The sequence below is a fragment of the Falco naumanni genome, chromosome 10 (genome assembly GCF_017639655.2).
Source record: "Falco naumanni isolate bFalNau1 chromosome 10, bFalNau1.pat, whole genome shotgun sequence".
NCBI classification, from domain to species: Eukaryota; Metazoa; Chordata; class Aves; order Falconiformes; family Falconidae; genus Falco; species Falco naumanni.
Window position 1 is genome coordinate 19,943,186 of NC_054063.1, and position 22,642 is coordinate 19,965,827.

At 48.9% G+C, this 22,642-nt stretch overlaps 1 protein-coding gene across 1 annotated transcript in view; it reads left to right on the forward strand.

The window, feature by feature from the left end:
* Positions 1 to 1,165: 1,165 nt before the first annotated feature.
* The window catches only part of BAHD1 (bromo adjacent homology domain containing 1), a 40,487-nt gene continuing 19,010 nt past the window's right edge, over positions 1,166 to 22,642 (forward strand). Inside the window, exon 1 of the mRNA XM_040608975.1 lies at positions 1,166 to 1,499. The gene's annotated coding sequence lies outside the window, so the exon portion shown is untranslated. The remainder of the gene's footprint in view (positions 1,500 to 22,642) is intronic.

Below are 22,642 nucleotides of genomic sequence, written 5' to 3' on the forward strand. Positions count from 1 at the left end.
AAAGATACAGGACAAACAACCCCCCCCTATTCTGCAATGGACAGGTTTGGTGGTAGGGGACTGTGGTCCTGCTGAAGAGACATTGCTGATTCAGTACCTGCCAAGGCTTGTTGCGTCTCCTTTAGGATTTTAAACATGTTTTTCAGGAGAATACAGAGAGTTAGGCTCTTCTTGGGAAGAAGAAATCTCTGCCGTGTCTCAGGCCTGTTGGCGGAGTCCCCGCAGACCATGTCCCGGCGAGGGCACAACGCGTCCCGGTGGGGGCAGGCTGCACGGGGAAGCTCTGGGATGCCCGGTAATTCCCGGTTGGCTTTCCCTCCCCCCCGAAGGAGCGGGGCATTTCACCCATGCCGGGTTAGGTGCTGCTCGGCGGGGGGAGCGACCAGCCAAGGAGGGTCCTTGACCCCTCGTGCCGGTGGCGGGACGCGGCGGGCGGGATGGGGGACACGCTGCGCCCTGCCTGGCTCCCCTCCGCCGCGGCGGCTGCCCCCCGGGCTGCGGCTGCCCGCGCCCCCGCTCCCGCACGGCGGCCGAGCCCCCGCCGCCGCGAAGTTCTCCCGGAGCTGGGGCGCACGGGCCCGGTTCCAGGGAGCGGGGGGGCAAGGGCGAGCCTGGCGGGACCCCTCGCCGGGCCGGGGCCGCGGGGCCGGGCCGCGCTCGCCCTCCGGGCCGCGCAGGCCGCCGGTGGCCGGGCGGGAGGTGCCGGTAACGGCCCCGGGGCGCGAAGGCGCCTGGGGGAGCGGAGGCTCCGCTGAGGAACCCGCCGGTGCCCGCCGCTCCCCGCGCCGCCGCTGACAGGAGGGCGCGGGGCCGCGCCTTGCGCTCGCCGTCCTGTGGGGAAACCGCCCGCCGCGGGGGCTCCCCCGGCGCCCCCAGGTCGGTGCCCCCCCCCTCTGGTCGCCCCGGGGTGGGGGGGGCGGCCCCCCCTCACGCCGCGGTGCCGGCAGGCGGCGGGCGGCCGGGGCAGCGGCCGGGGCGGTGAGGGGCCGGGGGGGGCGGGGGGGGGGGGGGGGGGGGGGGGGGGGGCGGGGGCGGGGCGGGGGGGGGCGAGGGGCGGTGACGTGCGCGGCGATTGGGCGGCGGCGGCGGGCAGGAGCGCGCGCGATTGGCCGGCGCGGCGGAGAGAGCGGCGGAGCGGCGGGCGGCCATTGGCTGGGGACGAGGAAGCAGGAAGGAGGACGGAGGGGCTCGCGGCTTGCGGGGAGTTCGCGGCGGCGAGCGGCGGCGGCGCCTCCTGCTCCTCCCCGCGGCCCCGGCGCCCGCCCGCCCGCTCCCGGCCTCTGCGCGCCGCCCGCCCGCCCCGCGCCGGATCACGACGCCCTGCGGCGAGGGCGGGCGGCGGCAGCGGGGGCGCCTCATCCCCATCCCGCAGCCGGGAGGAGGCGGCGCTGACGCAGCAGCGTGGAGCCCGGGACTCGGGCGCCCCGGGAGGGCTCCCGTCGCTGGATCTCTCCCCAGCCGGGGCCTGCGGCAGCCTCGCGGCGCGAGAGCGCGCCCCGGTGAGTCCCCACGCGGCCGTGCCGATCGTCCGGTGGAGCCCGCGGCGCCGCCTCGTCCCCTCCGCCTCCGGTAACTCCGGCGGGCCGGGAGCAGGTGCCGCCGCCCCGGGGCGCGGTTGTGGGGGGGGCGGGAGGCGGCGCGCGGGGCTACCGGGAACTTTCTTCGGCGGCGGCGGGCGGCCCCGGTGGCGGGAGCCCGGGGAGGGCATCGCGGGCGGCCGCGGCTCGGCGCCCCGCGGGGAAGCGGCCTCGGCTGCAGGTGGGCCGGGCCGGGCCGCCCTCAGGTGCGGGCGGCGGTTGAGCACGCGCGGCGGCCGTTAACTTGCGAAGTGCGGAGGGGGCGAGGCCCGGCCTGACCCCCGCCCCGGCCGCCCGTCCCCCCCCGGCCCGGCAGCCCCCAGCCGCGGCCCGGCGTGCCCTCCCTCGGGGCCGCCCGTCCGGCCCCGGCGGCTCGGCAGGACAAAGGCGGCGGGGCCGGCGGCCGCCTGACAGGCGGGGCGGGGGGGGCGAGGCCCCGGCCCGGGCGAGTTACGGGGCCGGAACCGGGGTGTATGTGCGTGGGGGGTTATTGCCGCCGGGGGGTCGGGCAGCGGGAGGGTGAGGGCTGGTCCCGACGCCGCCGTTTGGAGGCGCCTCCCGGGGAGAGGCGGCGGGAGCGCGGGCTGGGAGCCGCTGTCCCCGGGCCGGGCCCTCCCGGGGCGCGGGGCTCGGGCGGCAGTCGCGGCGGAGCCAGCGCTGCCCCTGGGGAAGTTTGCCCAGGGTGGACGTGGCGGCGGGTTGGCGTTTTTTTTTTTTTGGGGGGGGAAATGGACCCCCCAAACCTGAGCCTGGAAATCAGCCCCCTCGCCCGGGCGCCCGTTAATTAACGGGCAACTTCGTCGACTTCACCGTGGTTTGTGTGAGGTGTCGCCCTACGAGCGCAGGTGCCATCCTGCCGCTCGGGGGGACCGCGGGGGAGTTCTTCATTTTCACCGTGTTTCAGCCCCCCCCGGTCTCTTCTCGGCCGCACTTGCCGTGCGTTTCCCCTGGCCCTGACCACCTCTCCTTTCCTGTCGGTAGCCCGGGTGGCTGAGAGCTTGTTTCCTCTTCTCCTTTTGTGTAGCGGTGGCTCCTAATGGAGGCAGCTCCGCTGGCTCCCTCCTTTCCAGCTGCTTCTACAAGGCGCAGGAGCCAGCACATGTGACTGGGCAGATCTCGGCAGACTAGCAAGTGCTCTCCGGGCTACTGCTCGACAGCCAGTCGCCGATGCGGGGATGCCCGAGCCCCGCCATCTCTCTCCCCGCCCCGGCGCCAGCAGTCGTAGGGACCCCCTCTCTTTCAAAAGAGCAGCCATGAAAACTTGAAAAATCCGAGCGTTTGGGATCTATTCTGTTTGCCTTCTCTTCCACACTTCCCCCCCCCCCCCCCCCCCCCCCGCCCCTTTCCACCCCCTTCCTCCCTCTCTCTTTCCACCAGTGCTTATCTGAAAGAGGTTCTGGTTTTGTTTTGTTTTAAAGAATACAGCTGCCCCTCGTGCTCGCTCTCCATCTGAAGTCATCATTGTCAGGAGCAGGCGAACCTCAAAGCAAAAGGCTTTTCTGGGCTTTTGCTAGCCTGGTTAATTGATCTGTCCATCAGTTTGCCACAATTGGAAAGCGCTTGCTCCAGACTGGCGGGCTCTGTGTGATCGTTGGTGCTGTGGTTGCAGGACTGTGTTCTGGGGTCTCAGGTTTTTATTTTAAGGTTTCCAGTCCTTACGGTTGTGAGAGGTAGGGTGACATGAACTGTATGATAGACTGATGCTTTTGAAATCTTAATGTGATTTAAATACCAACATGCTGCTGATCGCTCTAACGGAAATATCCTGCTAACATATTCATCCCGAACCATCCTTCACGTTTGTCATGTCCTAGCTACCTGAATCGTTCTCAGGCTTCAGCTGGAACTGTCTAAATATTTGCTTGTGATAGGAAACTGTGTGTTAGTCTGATTTAACAGGACGTTTTGGATTTAAACATTGATTTCTGTTTGTTTTCCTAATGAATTCAGTGTAGCATTTTAAATGGAGCAGCAGCATAGGCTTTCTAACTGCTGTTCTCGACCAGAACAGCGCTGCTACCACAGTGAAGCGTAGCATCACTCCTAGGTGTAAAATCAGCTGGAAAACACCAGAGCTGCAGGTGAAAATAATTGCCTCAACTTTGTGTGAGTGGATCCTTTCTGGATGCCCTTTTCACTGTGGGTTGATGATGGCAATAGCTCAGAACAGTATAATACCACCTAGCGATGTAGCATTTGGGGGGGGGAACAGTTACAACCCTGGTTCTGTAGCAGAAATGTTATTATTTCAGAAGCTGCTGAGGTTTTCTTATCTAACTATATCAGTTACTCTAAAGTTGGGTGTTCTGTCCTTCTTGCCAGTCATCTGCATCACCTTTCTGTCTGCAGGCTGACAGCCTTATTATTTATTTGGGTTTTTCACCTCTCTGGGCAGAATACGTAAGCTAATTTTGTTTGATGTGATGGTGCTAATTGCTACCGTGTGATTCAGGGGCTGCACAGACAGTGGGATGTGTGTGTTGGTACAGCCTATGGATATCCGATTTAGATAGTGCTTGGTGATTATTTTGGGGGAATACACCCTTCAGCAAATGCTTTTCTAATACTACTGCAGCACTGAAAATAAGCCCTTAGCAGCAAATCTATCCAAAGTAAACAACTGAAAAATAATTAGAAATCGTAAGCAAAGGCACGCTCACTGCTTGGCATTAAGTTCAGATCATGAGAAAATGAATGAATGATTGTATCTGGTGCTGTGAAAATAGACAGGTATGCTCAGATGTGCAAATATTGCATCCAAAGGAGCTGTGCAGAGCTGCTTTTTTGCCCCATCTAATACTCAGTTAACCATGGCAATACACCCTGTGGAAGTAACAACGGGAACAACTCTGCTTTGTGCCCGAGCAGCCGAACTAATTAAGTCACAACTATCATATTGTTAATAATACATGAAACAGCAGTTCAGATAACTGGGAAATAAAAAACCCAAAAAATAAACACCCCAAAGAAGTTGTAAAACCAAAAATAGCTTCAAACATGAGCTGTGTGCTTTGTGCCATGGGCTGTTGTGGGCCAGGGTAGGGAAGTTCGATGGTCCCCAGGGCTTTCCTCCAAATCCCAGGGCTCTCTGACTGTCTGGTTTGCTTCTCTGCTTCACCTGGCAGTGTGTTTGTGCTTGTTTACGGGCAGGGTACAGGTGAGCTGCAAGTCAGCTGGCTGTATTTGCGCCTGCAGACTCGTGTCTGTCTGCAGGTATTTCCTCTCGGTGTGAAGGCTGGGGAGTATTCGTGGTTTTGGGATACAAACCACGTTTAAGGGCAGGGGGGAAAGGGGGTGCTCGAGAGGAATTGTGCCCTTTGCTTCAGCGTGAGAGCTGCGAGGTGTTTGGGTAGAGGGGGGTGGTTCTTCAGAAATGCTATAGCTGCCCAGTGCAGCCACCTCCTCTTTCATTTGGACCAAAGGCATGTTTTTTATGACAAAAAATATTAAAATTCATGGCCAGATTGCTACCCTGAGTGAGTTATCTGTAACAAGGCCAGTAAAATTTAACCCTCCAAGCCTTCGCACTGGCAACTGATATTCTTTAAATGCTCTTAAATGTAATACTACTGGGTTTATTTCTGAAGACGGGAAGAAATGTGATTGTATGGGACAATGCAATAGGCCTTTATCCAGTTACTGTCCAGACTTGATATTCTAGCGTGAAGCTTTATTATAAGAAAAGTAGAATAAAGCAAGCCGCAGTGGTATTTTGTATCAGAGTTAAAAAAATAATAAAAAAATCTTGCATCAGAACAGCAGCATTGTAGAAATCTTTACCTTGCTGTGAAGTGAAATGAGGGACTGATAATTTAAAAAGTTAAATCAAAAGATGTTGTTAATAATAATAAATATAAATCTGATTTAAAATTAATTTTTCGCACCTGTTCTGTCCCCTGTCAATGTTTGTGCTGTTGGAATTTAATTAATGTTACGTGTTATTTTTTCTTACAGTGTGGGTGAAGACCCATACTAAATAGGAGAGTCTGGAGAGCTGGTGAGACGTAGAAAGTGCAGTCAGCTGAGCAAAGGAGGCAACCTGACCCTCTTATTAAAAAAATGCCTGAACTATCGATATTATATTACTGTAATTTCCAAATAATATTTTTAGTTAAATTGTAGTGGAAGCCCCTCAGCTAGGGATGGTAGCGCTGCTCTCTGTAGCTGAGGACGGGGGCAACTTGCCTGGAGAAGCAGTTATTTTTCTCACGTTCAGCTAATCATTGATGTGCATTGAATTTCATGAAATCTTCCATAGAGGGTGTGAGGTCATTAACTCCATGTGAGTCAAAAATAAGATGAGGCATGCCTTGGGGTTTTGCTTGGGTTCTGCTGGGCGTGAGCCTGCTGCTGAGGCAGGTGTTAAACGGCCTCTCGGTGATGGGGAGCTGAATGTGTCTTTCCTGGGCCAGTTAAAAACTGTGGGAATGAGCAGTGCAATGTGCCGGAGGGCCGGTGGCACCAAGCAGTCGTGTGCGGTGGCTGCGCTGTGCGGTGGCAGGGGAGCATGGCAAATAAACACCTATTAACGTGGGGAAGGAATGTGTGTCAGCTCACTGAGAGCACAGCGTGTTCAGGGCCTTATGTCTATGCTTTTCACATGTGGCATGGCCAGGAATGGTGCTTTTATCACCTTTTTTAAAAAAATCTGACTTGGGTTATAGGCGCATCTTTATTAAAGATGCTCAGTTGAATTCTTGCTGAGGGCTGCTTTCCATCATTTGTTTTGCAATTCTCCTTCCTCTGCCATTTGAATTTCCAAGCGTGTTTAGAGACTTGTGGTACAGGCTTTGGAGAGGTGCTTGCTCTAACACCTGCAGCCTAGTACCGTGGTGAAAAACAGCCTGGTGGCATCAGTGGGGTGTCAGCTTGTCACTCTGGGTGCCATGCTAGGGTGGTGCACAGCGTGCTGGTGCTGGAGAGTGGCTGGCAGAGGGGTGGCTTTGGGGTGCGTGCATCCTGCTTGGGGTATAACGCAGCCTGGGTGGGATTGCTCTCCTGCTGTAACATGCTGCCAATCTGGGTGCTGCCCTGTGTAAGAGCTTTTCGAAATTGCCTGCGAAGCAGGTGGGTTCCTGTGTGGCTGAACTGGAGTGATTTTGGCATTGAAGAGCGTGGGGTTTGTTAAATGTGTCGTGTTCAGGAATAAGATGATGTTGCGGTTCAGAGCTGCCAGTTGCTGTGTTCCTCGTGTCCCAGTTCTCTTGAACAAAGGTGTGCCTAAACAAGAAAATTATGATTTTTATTATCTTTTCCCTCCCCCTTTGTAAGCCACATCACAGGAGTGCTTGCTGGCACCCATTGTTCTTCAGGCAGTTTTTTGAAGGGCTTTCTCATGCTCAGCTTTGAAACTATACAGCTTTCCCCAGCAGGCTTGATTATTTATTATTTTTTTTAATAAAAGATTTTGGCTTTTAGTGACTGCCTGTGTATCAATATTTCAAATTATTTACGATGCTCTTAGAAATAAAAAGAGAGGCATTTTCCTAGCATTGATTTGAATAAACCAGCTTTGCTGATGGCTTATTTTTCATTGTCTGAATTATCATCCTTTAAATGAAATCGCAGTGCTAAAGAAGCATCGAGATCCATGGGCATCGCTGAACTGTGCTGCTTCATACGTACACCATGCATGGCCTTCTATTGTTCCTGGCTGTGGCCTGTGTAAAGCACTGAAAATAGCGAGCTTTAGCCTGCCTTCGTGCAGTAAAAGCATTATCCTCTGCTGCTTGTCATCTTTGTATATCTTCGAGGGCTTGCGGAATACCTGGAATAGGCTTAAATTGGCAGCGGAGAAAGAAATGGGGAGTTGCAGGCATGCTAGGAAAGATGGTTGAGTTGACTTTTGCAGGCTGGAAGGGAGAAGGTGCCGCGGCAGGAGCGCGGCCGAGCAGCTGCAGCAGCACGTTGCTGGCAGCCAGGCGGACGCTGCCCAAGCCGGGAAGCACCTCGCACCGAATCCTGCCGGGAAGTTCTCCAAACTAAAGAGCGTTTTAGCTAAACCCTAAAATGGAGGGGGGCTCGAGGCTCGGCAAGAGCGACGGTGTTATACGATCGTTTGCTGTAAGTATGAGGGCAGTTGGCAGATTGAGCACATTCTTGCTGATTTAGGCTTGGGAATACCATAAAAAGGAAAAGGATTTGGTGGGGGGGGGGGGAGGGTGTGGAGAGGGGCACTGAGGCATCTCCCTCTGCAGAGGAAGGATGGAAAGGCACCCAGGAGGATGCAGGTGGTGAGGAATAAGCATCAATAATCACATATTGATAAACATGGAAGATCAGGAAGGCAGAGGAAACAAGTGGGAGCAGGAGGTTGTTTTTAAGTTAAAGATAAATCGGTGCGCCCAAAAAACAGATGCAAAGCGCATGTTCGGGTTTGTTTGTGTAGCTCAGTCAAAATTAGTTCAAGAAACCAAGGCTGGAGGGTGGTTCAGGGTAAGGCGACACAGCAGATATCTCCAAGGCTAGCAAGATAGCAAAGGGAAAGGATTTAGCAGCTATAATCATGTGTAGACAGAGGAGAAGAGACTTTCTTAAAATCCTGGCTAAACGCCCGGTGGCAGGACAGGTATGAAAATTCTGATTACTTGGGCAGGTAAATCTCAAACTGGGAATTCCTTAGATTTCAGCGAATTGCATGAGCCACAGAAGTGAGCCAGCACAGAAGTTTCAGGGATTTGTGCCCTAAACAATCACTTGGTAACCCCAACTCTCGCACATCCCTAATTATCTAGGGGCGGTACATACAATAACCAAGCACGTGCTGGGTAGGGCGCCTGGCGAGGCAGAACATGTAACGAACTGCTGTCTGCCCCCCTCTCCTCTCACGGGAGCCCTGTCATCTTGTCTTTCCCTTTCTTAGATGCTGGATTTCATGAAAGATCTCTAGGAATGTATTGTTTGGAATTTCTACTGTCCTTGTGTTCTGGTTGCAGAGAGGTGAATCCTTCCAAATACTGTTAGGGAGGACAGATAGCGTGATTGGGAAAGTACTGTTTAGCCAGCCTTCAAAAAAAAAAAAACCAAAAACATTTTCATTTTTTGCATTTCTGTTTCTTTCCATATAGTGGAAGAAGAGTCAGGGAATAATTCCCACTTCAGAATAAATTACCAGCTTTGCTGAAATTGCAGTCCTGACACCTCTGGAGCTAGACAGGTGGGATTAAAAGCCCTGCCCCTCTTGGTGCTGGGGAAGAAGGGGGCTGCAGCTCTACGTGGAGGCTGTGGGTCAGCATCGCTCACTAGGAGTAACTTCAGCCTAGCACTGAAGTTTTTGATGCAGGTAGCATAATTACAGTGCAGATAGTGCATCACTACTTGCGAAAGGCTCTTGTCTGCGCTCAGCATACATGTGATTTGCATCAGTTGTCCTGCCTGAAACCACTAATGAGCTTAAGAACTGTTTTCTTAGTGCTTAACAAAAATTAAATCCTTCCCTCCAAACAAAAATGTTGTCGTGTGCTTGGCCTGATGCTTTCATGCAAGTACAATGGGTAATCTCTGACCTTGCCTGAGATGCCACCTCGAAGCTCATTACTGAATAATTAGGTGATCCTTAACCTTTCCACAAAGTTTGGGCATTTGGGGAGCTGTGTGTGTGGTATTTTGTACTGATAATGTGACATATCCCAAGACTCAGCCTTGAATTTCAGGCACTGGGCTGTTCCAAACTCCATCTGTCCACTAAGTGAATGTCAATCCAATTTAAGCTTGCATATGTTTCCAAGGAAACCATCAGAGGCAATGGTGAGAAATGGACCATGGAGGGGCAGGGAAGCAAGCGCAACAGCAGCATTTTTACTTTTCAGTACTTAAACATGATTAAAACCTAGTTAGCTGTAATAACCCTATATAGAAAAGTGTTTAGAGTACTTGGAGGTCAGATGGTTCCTCTTGAAGGAGTCTGTGTTGTGTGTAAATGAAACAGTCAATTTAAAAATTAAAAAAAAAGGGGAAGTGTTTTCAGGTGCTGCCCCTGAGGTCTCATTCCAGCTCTAAGAGCTTTATGCTTCCCCATATAGATTATGGTTTTGTATAGCGCGGTCCTAATTCTCTTTCCTTTCTAGCAGGCTGGAAAACTCCTGCAGCTGTATAAAAACCTGTCCAGCCCCTCAGCTGAACAAAGCAAGCTGTAAATGCTTGCTCTCATTTCTACCCAAAGGAGTCTTTATCTAATATATGTAGATCCTCCACCACCACCACCACCACCAAAAAAAATAATAAAATATTGAAAGTGTTCAGGTAGATTAAAGATCAGTGTCCTGGTTGTATTAAAGCGTCTCAATACTGCACGCTGGTGTATTTCTGCGCTGTTTTGGAGGGCGGTAGCAGTGATGTGCATTGCCTGAGGAGCAGGAAAGCGGATGAATATTTGGATATTTGCTTCTGATCACTCAGACCAACTGAAGGTGCTGCAGTGCCCTGAGGGCTCATCTTTTACCCAAGGCATGAGAATTTCCACACGCTTACCAGCTCCAGCATGCTTAGCTTTTCAGAGATAGGAAAGGAAGCCTTTAGGTTAGAGTGAGCATAAGGCTGCATCGGTTTGTTGGCATTTGTGACCGTTTGTATATGCAGCCAGCGGGCCGTGTCGACCACAGCAGAGAACCAGCGGGACGCGTGGCATGCCCTGTGTCTGTGGGGCTCTGAGAAGCATCACCCAGCTCAGCCGGGGCTCCCGTGCTACGTGGCAGAGTTGTAAGCAAGGTGAGCAGCAGCAGAGCAGTCTGGAAACTCAAAGGCAGAATTTGCACTCTGTTTCTGTTTAGGAGAGATGAGGGCTTCTTTTTCTTTCCCCCCCGTTCAGAGGAATTCATCTTTAATTGGGAATTTAAATTCTGCAGAAGCCAGAATTGTAAGCCCCCCTTGCTTTTTGGAGAGAAGTGTATTTTCTGCCTGTTAATATAGCCATTAAATAAAATGTTTATCTTTGTTATTGAAGTGAGTAGCGAGGTTCTCACTTTGGAGCTCTGAAATGGGATATTATCCATCATTTTAGTTTAAAGAATGCTTCTAGCACCCTTGAACTTAAAATGTTTTACTGTGACAAATAGCTGAAGCAGGAGCTGAAATTCTGGTGTCTGGGGGCTACCCTGCATGGGTATATTGTATCCTTGTGCGTTGTAACTGCAACATGAGGCAGAAACTCCGCAGCTCAAAGCTCTTTGCAGCTGTTGTCCAGCATCAGATCCTCTTTGGATCAAATCTGCAGAGATTTGGTCTGTGAAAGCCAAAACTAGCTCCAGGGAGGTGGGTATCTAGGCACGAGTACTGGGAGTTGTCCTTGGGGCTGAGATAGCATGGCAGCACGGTTCTTAGGTGGAGAGGAGGTCTGTAGTGCATACCTCCTTATCTGCTGTTTACCCTTCCATGTCTGGGCACAGCATGGGAAAGTGGAGCTTGTGGAGCTTTCTTCTATCTTCTAGCAGCTCCTGGAAACTTTCTACCAGTTCATTTGCCGTTCGACCAGTAGCTGCAAGTGTCTCCCGCTGCCACTTTGGCTCTGCTTCAGCTGGCAGCCCTCGCAGCTGCAGGCATCCTTCTCTGATCGCTTCTCCAGACAGATTTACGATGGTCTAGCTTCAGGTTTTGTCTGCTTGTACCCCAGCCTGCTGGAGTCCATAACTCTGTAACAGTTTGCATCTTTTACCCTGGTGCTCTTATGCCAGTGACTTGGATGCATGGGGGCGTTTTTCTCTTCCCCACCCATCTGTCCCATGTGTTGAACATCTCAACTCCTGTAGCAGACAAACTGATTTTTTTTTTTTTTGCTCTACTTGTCAGTGCTAGGAGTTCCTCAAAAGCTTTGCTGCTTTGTTCCCTGTTACAAATATACTCCCCTTGAAGCCAGAGTTGGAGGAAGCATGGGGGGTGTCTTCAAAGTATCAGAGCAGTCATTTGTGAAGAGCAGTTTGCATAGCAGTTGTAGGATTCTTGTCCCCAGTACTCAACACGCTTAGATGTTTTGAAGCCACAGCCTGACTTCAAGGAACCTTCCAGAAAATCCAGTTGGAGGCACCCATGACATTTCCATAAAACTAGGCTGAACTGTGTAAATGCTTTGCAGTTCCAGAGATGAATTTGTAACTGTGCTCTTTTGCCAGAGGTGTGATGGTTTATCCTCTGGAGTTCACACTGGCTTCATGGTGACCTGCACTCATGTGAAAATGGAAGTCTTCCAAGACTTGTTGCTGGGTTCCCCTTGAGATGAGATGGTGCCTCTGCTTAGGGAGCAACTGAATATATGCGCCCCACTTGCAGGCACAAGTTTGCATCTGAAATGGCCGGGTATGAATAAAGTAAGAGTAACTGTAGTCGAGATTTGTGTTGAAGCTGGAAGTCATGTAATGAATCTGCTTTAGTCTCAAAGCCAACTGTAGCTCTTGGTGCTCAGGAGTTTATCTGCGCCAGAAAATGCCTGTGCTCTGTGTGAACGGAGTGGCTTCTGGTTCTCTCGTGGCGTGTGGCATGCGGTATGGCAGTGGGGTATGGAGCCGGGGTGGGTTAACTAGCCTCTTTTTTTAGTGTAGGCTTATGAGAAGTGCTGTTAGCCTGAAATTGTGGTTCTGGATGGATGTGGAAGTTGAGGAGAGCCGCAATACTGAATGTGCGTGCTCTTAACAAATAGTTAATTTAATTAACTCAAATAGCGAACACAACAATCAAACTTTCAAGGGCCTTTGCTAGCTGTATGTCCCCCAGGTTATCTGTACCCATGGCAGCAGCAGGTATAGAGAAGGACCTTAGAGTGGTCATGGTCAGCCCTGCTTGTGGGGCAGGGGATAAATTGTACCGAAACATTGCTAACAGATGTTCCTTTAACTATTGGGTTTTTTTAACCTCAGCTTCTTTAGGCATTATCTTGCTTTTCCTAGCCTGGTGGGAAGGAAAGATGTAGGAAAAGACTTCTAAGTCTCCCTAAATGCAGTTTAAGTCTTTTCCTTCTCCTCTCATTCCCTACAGAATGCAGAATGCCGTATCACCACCTTCATACATGTTATGAACTCTTTTTTCTCTACCTTTTTCTGCCCCCCTCCTTTTTTTTCTTCTTCTTAATTGCATGATGTATGCCCCTGTACCTCTTCACTGGTCACCTCCAAGTCCTTCATCCTTGCTGCTCCCTTGCTCATGCAGTGTCGTGCACAGCACGGGAAGACATGGCCCAGCTGGAGCCTGCTCCCGTCCGGACTCCTTTCCCCCTGCGCGTGGCCTGGCTGACCTGCAGCACTCCTGGGCATCTACCCCAGGATGATGTTTGGAGTTGTTTTCACGACATTGGGATGTTGTTGACTCATCCAGCTTGTGCTCTTCAATAAACCTTAGCTGCTTTCTGCAGGGTGCCACCTTCTTGGCTGCTGCCCATTTTGCATTTGTGTGTCTGATGATTCCTGCCTGTGGGGTGTGCAGGTTGTAGATCTCTCCCTGGTGGTGGACTCTTTATTTTTTTTAATGCTTCTTCGGTCCATCAAGATCATATGTGAACCCATAGCTTGTCTTCTGACTCGCTTGCTGCCTCTCGAAGTATTACCTGTGGGTGAGTCTGTGACTTGCTAATAAAATACTACGTGACTTGTTAATAAAATATTGAATAGTTTCAGCCTCCAGGGAACCTGCTATGTCTGTTGTTCTGTTTTGTCACAGAATCGTTAGGTTCAGGGAAAGGCCATGTTTGATTCTACCGTACGGTGGTTTTCTTTAGGCCATCTATCCCCCACTGGCTCACGGGGATGTTCTGTGGACCAGCTTGAGAATAATTGAGGCGCAAAACCCAGTGCTTTGCTTCTACAGCAGAGCACTGGATGTAGGAAGTGGCAGTAACTGGGCAGGTTCAATAGATGATTCTGAAATATTCCTTCTTGTAGACAGCTGCTCTTAGCAGGGTCTACTCACGTGTGGCTCTTGGGACATGCCGTCCGTGTAAGGTGACGGAGCAGAGGCAGGTGTCTGTGCTGCAGCTGAGGGAGCATAACCTCAGCGGTGCCCCGTGGGGGCCCTTCTTCAACCAACCCCCCACATTGTTCAGTCCAGAGCTCTTGGGATAGTGTGTAACTTACTGTTCTTAATTGTTCCTGACTTTTTAAAATTGTTTTCCTTCCAGCTGTGCAAGATGCAACAAAATCTAAGTAGTACGTTGGTGTGATGTAATTTAAATGGCTTACCTTACTGAAAATGTCTTACCGTACCCATTGCTGTGGAAGCAAAGTGTGTTTAATCACTCTCTTTCTGAACGGCCAAATAATGTCATGCATGTGTAGGTAGATAAATGCAAGTTAATGAGTGAATATAAAACAAATCACTCCTAGCGCAGGTCTGCAAATGCCTTCCGGTCTATTTAAAGGAGATATTTGTTGCCATGACTGATCAAAACCTGGGGCGCAAGCAAATGTGTGTACTCAAATGTACCTCTAACGATACGGGTAAAGGATGAAGGAGCTAGGCCAGCTTCCGATGGGAGTTAAATGGGCTCTCATGGAAGCGGTGTTCCAGTGATTAGGCTTCTAGTTGTCAAAGGTGGCTGAATTGCCGATGTTTGGCTTGTGGTTTCTGTTATTTTAATACCACTTGACAGTTCTTGTATGGAGATATATAACATCATCCAACTGTCTTGCCTGAGAGTTGCGTCTCAGATTTCTGATGGCAACACCGTGCCAGCTCTGGTCACTGGAAATGTTCTTCCAGCTCTGCTTGGGACCTTTGGCAATGCAGGCATTGAGTCCCTCTGCTTTCCTGGGCTTAAATTATCAAAACCAAGTTTGCACAGAGGAGGGTGATTCCTTTGCCTTGGCCAGAAGTGCCGTGGTAGCCACCGTGTTGGATGTGGTGAACGGTCCGCACACCGTGCTTGGGTTTCCCCAGCCCAGCCTGGGCCCCTAATAATTCTGGAAGTGTTGGGCACTTAAAAAACTTGACATGCTAGTTACTTAGTAATGAAAAGTGTAATTGCCAAGCAGTTAACTTAGAGCACTTAACGGCTGGTGGAGGTTCAGGCTGGTCTGATGAAGACATTAATAACTTCAGGTTCCAGACTAAAATCTTCAGTTTCCCGCACAAGGATGACGGTGCCGTGGGACTTCCCGCATGCTCCGCACTGACTCCCCAAGCCTCTCTGGCTTGCACCTTTCTACCCGCTGCCTCACCAGAGCATGCTGTCTGCTAATTCCCTTAATGGAGAATCAATTAACAAACTGCCCTTCAAAAAAATAAAACGGCAACAACAAAAAACCCCGTTGTCTGAATTTGGTCCTACAGGTGAGTGTGCTAACACCACCTTAGGAATTAAGAACCTTGTTCTCCTTTGAGAAATCAGGTGTTGCAGCACCATTTGGTTGTGCTAAATTTTGACTGACCTAATACGTTAAACCAGCGGAGTTGTGAAATTTTAAGAGGAACTTTTTCACTTGCCTTGTACTCATTTATAAATAGTGTGCTCTTGTGTTAAAAAGAAGGAGGCAAGGTTTTACACTAAGTTTAGTGAAGCTTGGCAGTTTGACCTTGGTCGTAACTGTGCTGCCACAAGATGTGGGAATATAGACAGCTCCCAGTTTCTAGCCCTGCAGTTCTGCCCAGTTTGATGACAATGTCTTATGCTTCAGTCACATCTGAACTTTTATTCCATGAGTTCAAATGTAGCAAAGCCAGCTTCACGTTTAAGCTCTGCTTAGCGTTCAGCGTGGCACTGTAATTTATAATGTGTCTGGGGAAGGAGAGCGTTTGGTTACAGGGATTCTGGGGGGGATGAGGGTTTTGTAAAGCCTTTCTTTGACTGGGATTTTGGACTGGGAGTGAAGCTCCCAGATGGAAAACTGCTCAGTGTGAGTAGTCCTCCGTCACCTGTGTCCCCAGCTAGGGAGGTGTGTGGAGGATGCTGGTATTTCAGGTGATGGTAGGGAAGTGAGAGTAAAGAAATAGAAAGTGCATTTTCTTTTGAAATGTCTGTACACTCTGAATATAAAGAGGAATAAAAACCTGTGACGGAAGAAGTTTGAAATCCCAGAAAGGTGTTCTGCTCTGTGCGCATCTTGCTTTGTATGGACCAAGTTGAGGTTGAATTGATGTGAAACTAAGTTTAAAACCGCATAGTGACAATAGGTATTTCCAAATGAAAGATGATGCTGTCTTAAGTACTTATTCTAGAACTGAAAATACATTCAGATTACAGCGTTGGTCTGGAGAGGTAGTTTTGCTCAACGTATTTCAGCTGAGGATGAGTCAGAACACAGAAATCCTCAAAAATATTACATGAACTTGTTATTTAGCATAGCCTTTTTTTGCCTGCCTGGGTTTAAAGCTTCTGTGAGTTTAAGTCGAGGTTATAAACATGTGTGCCTGTTAAATTTTTAAAATGCGGTCTCTCTTGTGCACTCCTCTCAGAGATGGTAACAGAGGCAGTACCTGGAGCCCCAATGCCGAGGATTCAGACATAGAGGTGGGGTACTGTATTGTCAGATAGTTTTGAGGGGATGCTTTGAGGTAACGAAAATAAGATGAAGATTACTTAAAGTGTAAAAAAAAAAAGTCCTTGAAGTTGCATTTTGGGTCAGAATTTAGGATAGTTAATTAAATGGTATATTGAAGGAATGCCTTGCCCTTCTCTGAATTTCCTGCCTTGTTTTTTTTTTCTCCCCTAAAGCAACTTCTGAGCTTGTTGAGTAGTGACGTGTTGTCTTTGAATCTCAGGGGTGCTGTGCTGACAGTTTATAGTCAAAAGAGTTGAGAGTGAATGGAGACCTTTGTGGAGGGAGGCGTACTGGAGAGAGGAGAAGGGATGTCCAGATCCTGTGATAGGGTGGCAGCGACAGCCTTGTGAAATGGAGAGGAGCTGGCAGGGATGCACCTGCCCTTGAAATTCCCAAAGGCAGCACAGTTTTGCAGATGCACGTGTAATACATGAAATCACGGTGCATCTTGAATTATTGAAGCTGAGCAGCTTGGAGGAAGTTCCTAAAGCGGTCGTGGAAGAGTGTGATTTTAATATATAGAAGAGCTTTAATATTTACTATAGAAAAATCTTGCACCTTGTTCTTCAAAATAAAGTCTTGGAAATAATTTGTTATTCCATTTTGTCCGTATAACCAGGACTGGTGCCAGAGCTATCTGAGCAAAGTGACATATGATTGATATTTTACCAGACTCAGCCTTCTGCCGTGAAGGAATTTAGTTTGCATTTTGCATATATGGAAAGTCAGATGAGCAGGGCTTGGTTGGTGTGTTTTTTTCTTTAAACCTTGATTAACTTGATTGGCAAAGCTTGTGCTCCTTCTAAAAACACAACTGTCAAAGCTGTCCTGGAATATTTTTGACTTGGTTTTTCAGACTACTTATAGATACCTTACAGGGTGGTGTTAGCGTAGCTGTCACATAGGCAGCTTTACATGGAACCTATTTAAAGTTCTAATAGGCAGTTCTTTGTAAACTTGTGATATTTAATATATCCATTACATTATGTGTAGTAGTAGTCGCTGCTGATGTTCTCTGGGATGTTTCAGAAGAATTGTAAAATCAGTGTAAACTTTAGCCTGTTTCTCAGGTGGTCCAGCCTATACACCCCCATCCTTTCCAGGGCTCATCTTGCCTAATCTCTGTACTCTGCCTGTCTTCGTTAAAAGGAAGCCTTAATGACTGATTCACTGGGGAGTGTTACAGCAAAGGCCAAGTGTCAAAGCGTCTCTTAAGCGTGAGTGCTTTCATTCAAAGTTGTCAGCCTTGAGACAAGTTGAGCCTGATTTTTCACCCCCACCTCCATGTACTCATTGCCTGTGCCTGCAAATGCCAGGGATTTCCTTTGCCTTACCTGGGCTTGCATCGCAGCAGTGTGGTTGGGTCTGGTTATCCATCATTCTCACTTCTTACTTTTCAATTTTTTTTTCTCACATTTGTTTTGAGAGACAAGAAGCCGATGGTGGGCTTTGCACTGTGGGAATAATTACAGTGTTTGCACTGGCAAAGAGGTGGTTTCTGTTCAAGAAGGGGGTTGGCCTTCTGTGTGTATGCTTGTTTGATTGTGTCTCTAATGACATGGTTGTGTATTATTTTTCCCTAAAGTCCCTGCTTGGTGCACAAACAGATAGAGTTTGCAGAATAACATCCAAAGTCAATGGCTACTGGCCGAAAACTTTGGAGTGGCAGTGGGTTCCTGCTGCTACAGCTATGAGGCTCTTTTGTAGGAAGCACAAGTGATGAATGCAGGATTAAAATACTGTTCAGAAATTGGTGCGTATTCTGTCAGCCTTAAGGTGTCTGTTAGCTCAAAGTTTTGTTCTCATCCTGGTGCATCCCTCTTTTTCTTGTCAAAAGGCAAAAGAAATGTGTCCTTTCTGAAGGAGGAAAGATGGTAATCTTCTCCATCCGAGCAATATAAGGAGGTAGAACAAAATTCTGATCCCCAACTGCTTCCAGTTTTTGCTGGGTTTGTAATGGGTTTGGAGTTTGGGGGAGGTGAGGGTGCCTTTGCTTGTGGATAAGCACAGCTTTTGCATCTTTCCCCCAGAGAGTGAGAATGAAACCGGCAGTGCTGTGAGCTCTGAACTCACCTGGAGCAATTTCATGGTGCTGTGTGGCAAGGCTGCAGACAGCAGCAAAAGCATCCAAACTTTCTGCAGATGTTCGGACACCGCTGCTGTGTTGTGAGTCACAAGCAGAAGGCTTGTGGCAACAGCTGGGGCTGGAAATCTTTAGTTCTTATAGGCTCTAGGAAGTGGGTTTGCAAGTGTTGGTCATGGCTGTACAAATAAGTGTTCAGTGAAGGGTTTGCATTCAGAAACTTTGGTTTTAATTTAAGGCAAATATGTAAACAAGACTGTGGCTATAAAGCCTGATCTGGGTTTTGGTGACTGATGTTTGAGTTGTTGAGGTCACACCTTACTTCCCACATTTATTTCTTACTATAGGATTTACTGAATAGTCAATCTAAGTGACAGCCTTTCGCTGAAAACGTAACATTACCGATGCTACAAAGCTGCATTACTGGCGAAAGGAAAGCTGGTGCCTCTCTGGAAAGGCGATGTGCTCTGCATTAGTCTCCCAAACAATGCACCTTGTTACTGATTTTGAGGAAATGTCTTCCTACTCTCCCCTAGACTTGTACATCATTCTTTTCCACTGATACTGAGAGAGCTGGCTTTTCTCAGCTAGATGTGAATTGAATTAAGCAGCTTACTCCTAAATGAAAAACTTAGCAAGCAAAGTTAGTTGAACAGTTCTTGCTACAATCTCTTCTCCAAAAGCATGTGCCTGCCCTTGCCAAAAGATGTCAAAGTCTGAACCTAAGCCTCCTTGTAGCTGTGGGCATGTCTGTGCTGTGCAGCGGTCGCAGCGTGGGCTCGCACCTTGCTGCTCGCTGGTAGTTCTGCCATGGCGATGGCAGGGGGTCAGGGGATGCGAAATGCTTCCCCTGCCCACCCAGCCTGCCTCTTTGGGCTTTCCAAATTGCTTTGATCAGGGAATTCTGAATTCCAACTGTCTGCATTTGAGGCTTTCAAAGGGCCGCTTTCCCCAGGGCTGGCAAGCTGCGTGGCCGTGCTGGGCATAAACGCTGCCCGGAGAGAGGGAGTGCAGAGCTGGGGTTTGGGGAGTGCTGCTGCCCAGGGTGCTGTGCCTGCTCTGGGTGCTGAGCAGGATCCTGGCCATCCGGCTGTCAGGCACCGAGCTCGGGCTTTGGTGGTGCAGCAGGGATTTCTTTCTTTTTTTTTTCTTTTTTCTTTTTTTTCTTCCTTGTGAACACTGCTTGCTGGGGCTGTGGAGAGTGTGAGAACAGCCAGAGAAATTTAATTTTGGCTTCCCCGCAAAGCGCTTCAGAGCACTGCCACTAGGCAAGATCTGAAACCAGATAATCGAGGCTAGGACAGGCCCTCCCAAGAAATCAGCTGGGGAGCTGCTCTGCCGGGGGTGTTAACAGGTCTAGCTCATGTTTATTCAAGTGGTCAGCCCTGCAAGTAGGGACTGCACCCCAGCCTGGTTCGCTCTCAGCTTGCCATTGCTTTCAGACAGGTGTAGCACTACTGGTTTTAAAGCATGGGGTTATAATTGCAGTTGTTTGAGCACTGTAATTTATCACAGCCACACATGTGCTGCAGCACTCCCAGCTATGTGGCTGGAGCACAGGCTTTCGCAATGGAGTTGTAATTACTGGTATTGGACCAGGGAGTGGAGCAGTGTGTAGTCCCATACAGCTTCCACAGATCCTCTCTTGACTGTGCGAGAGTTGCCCCAGATCTTTTTTGCAGGCTTTATTGATGCTACGGAGGCATGGGCCGCATCCTCCAGTGCGGTGTTCATGTGGTTTTCAGGAGGTGCTGGCAAATGGTTAGGGCTGTGCCAATGAGAGAGAGAGAAACAAGCCTTTTCTGCAGTCTAATGAGCTCTGTATAAACAGTTTTCTCTGGAGCATGTGGATGATGGAGCTTTTGATGGGTCTCCAGAGAAAAATCGGGGCTGGACCCTGGGAAGACAAATTGCAGCCTGCAACAATTAGAGTTTTTCTAAATGTTTGAGACTGAAACGATGCTTCCGCTCATGGGACTCGCACAGCATTTTGGTAATTCAGCCTGGGATACCTGACGCTCCTGTGATTTATCTGGATTTCTGAGAGCTCCTGGGAGGCTTCCTTCATGCAACACGTTCCTTATAGCACAGAGAATTACTCGACTGTAAAAGCAGTAGGGAGAAAGGAGCCAATCCTCCAGATACTTCCAGTTATAAGGCTGTTGTCATAGCATAAGCTGTGCCAATTTAAATGGATATAACTTGTTCAAGTAACACAGGGGCTGAAAGTCGACAGAATGATGCTGTGCATGGAGAAGATCGGTGTTGTCGTAACTCTTTGTATATTACTGAAGTGCCAAATGGATTAGGAGCCTTAAAAGCTTTAAATTTCTGTGCTTTTGGCATCATCTCCTTGGAACGAGTGCATCTCCGTAGTGAAGCTTTGGAAAGGAAATGGTGCTTGAATGGGTGTCCCAGACTAGTTTCTTCTAATTTCACTTGCAATCAAGTGATAGAGAGGGAGAGACAGATGCTGCAGCTGCATGATTACAGAAAATGCAGCTGTTAACACACTTGCTTATTTTCTTACTAATGAGGCATCAACTCTCTTCTGCTTTTGCTGTTTGGGTAGTGGTTTTATTGTAGCAGAAAATTGGACCAGTGTTGGTTTTTTAATCTATCTTTATTCTGATCTGGTTTGGGTTCAATAGCTGTCAAGACAGTTTTTCAGAACTAGTCCAGTTTGAAGGAGGAGACAGCGATTCCAGCTAGCTTTAAAATGCTTGGTGGGCCCTGGATGCAGCTGGTTAGACCAAGCTGCTGCTCTGAACTTGTTTTGTTTCCAATAGTTATACCTAAATGTCCTCTTACCATTAACCCAGTTCCTCAGCTGCAAGCAGTAAATGGGTAGTTCAGTCTTAAGTATCTTCACTTTTCGTTCTTCAGATTACCTTGCGATTTTTTGGAGACTTCTAGGCACAGTCGTTATTCCTTCTTTGCTTTGTGAAGCAATAAAAAAGTGGAAAGAGAATGAAGAGCCCTGGCACTCTCCCCTCCCAGCTGAAATGAGTACAATACTTGCTGTAAATAAACTCGGTGTGACTCTGATCTTGAGGCATGATACACTTGACTGTCAGATGGTTTAGTTTTGAGCAGCGTTCAAAAGCCTGCTTGTGTGTTACGCTGCGGGGAGAAAAGGGATTGCTAGATCACAGGTAAGGCAGGAGTCTTAGCTGCTCTGTGCTTTTTGCCAAGAAGGAAATGAGCAGGAGCATCCCTGTAGCAAAGCAATCAATGCAATACTGGCAACTTTATAGGCATGGAAAGACTTCTCAGTAGCCCGGTGTGCTAAACATGGCTTCTGTTAATAGAGCAATCTAGCAAGACAGTTTGGTGCCTGTTGCTGGGTATGTGCTTGCCATGTGGGTGAATTGCTGGTTTAGCAGGCTTTTTTCTTCTTGCCCGTCGCAGTACTGCTCCAGCTCTGGCAGTGGCATCACTACAGCGGTCTTGTAGCAAGGGCTGCTTAGCATAAGTCTCAGGGTGGCTCTTTCTGCACCTGTATGCGACAAATCACAGGACAGAAAACGCACAAAATTCTCCAGGCTGAGAATGACTTATGTGGTGGGGTGAGAGAGTTTCTCCAAGAGATGCTGAGGAATTGGTTTCTGTGGGATATGGAGTCAACTGCTGGTATCTCCCCCAGCCCCCCACCCCTTTGGTCACGATGGTTTGTGGTATATTCACATTGTATAAGGCTCTGGAATAACAAGATCAATTATGGATGTTAAACCTGGTTGTTCCCACCTCCATTAGAATATTAGGTCAGAAAAAGGACTTGGGAGGATAAACAACGCTCCAGCTTGTACAAACTACTCTGTGGGTCGTGGTGGTTGTTTTATTGTAGGGAAGTTCCCTGTGTAGAAACTGAACCTTTTTAGCCACACGTTGTAACCGATTCACTCAAAATTGGTTTATTTCTACTGATAATGTTGAGCCAGCACAGAGCAAATGGGTTTCAATCATGTGTCTGAAGACAAACAGAATTCACTGACTTTGGACTTCGGGTTTTCAGTGGGGTGCAATCTGGAAGAACAACCTTCTCTGTCTCCAAACTGAGTATATCGGGGAGAAACTTGGCTGATTTTTGGTTGGTTTTCATTTGTTTAGCTAAGGAATCAACTGTGGAAAGAGACAGTAATGCAGACTGCATTTGGTTAAGGTACTTGGGTTGTATTTCTACATGTCCTGTGTTCCTGCTGTAAAGCTGGATTTCGGAGGGTTTACAATCATGTGGGAACATTGCTGGATGGTACTGCTGTTTTCCTTGCTGGCACTTAAGGGATTTGCTTGGCTGTAATGTCAGAATAAGTGGGGTTGGCTTATTTTGTCTTTTCACAAATTTCTGGATACTTACTTCATCTGTAGGTAAATGTTTTGTAGTATTGGAGCAGCTGACCTCTGAATGTGGGAGAGAGAACTAGAGAACAGATGCCAAGGAGGAGATCCAGGCAGACAGACAGAACCTCCTTTTATTAAAAAATAATAAATAAAAAAAACCTGCCTGTGATTGCTTGATTACTATT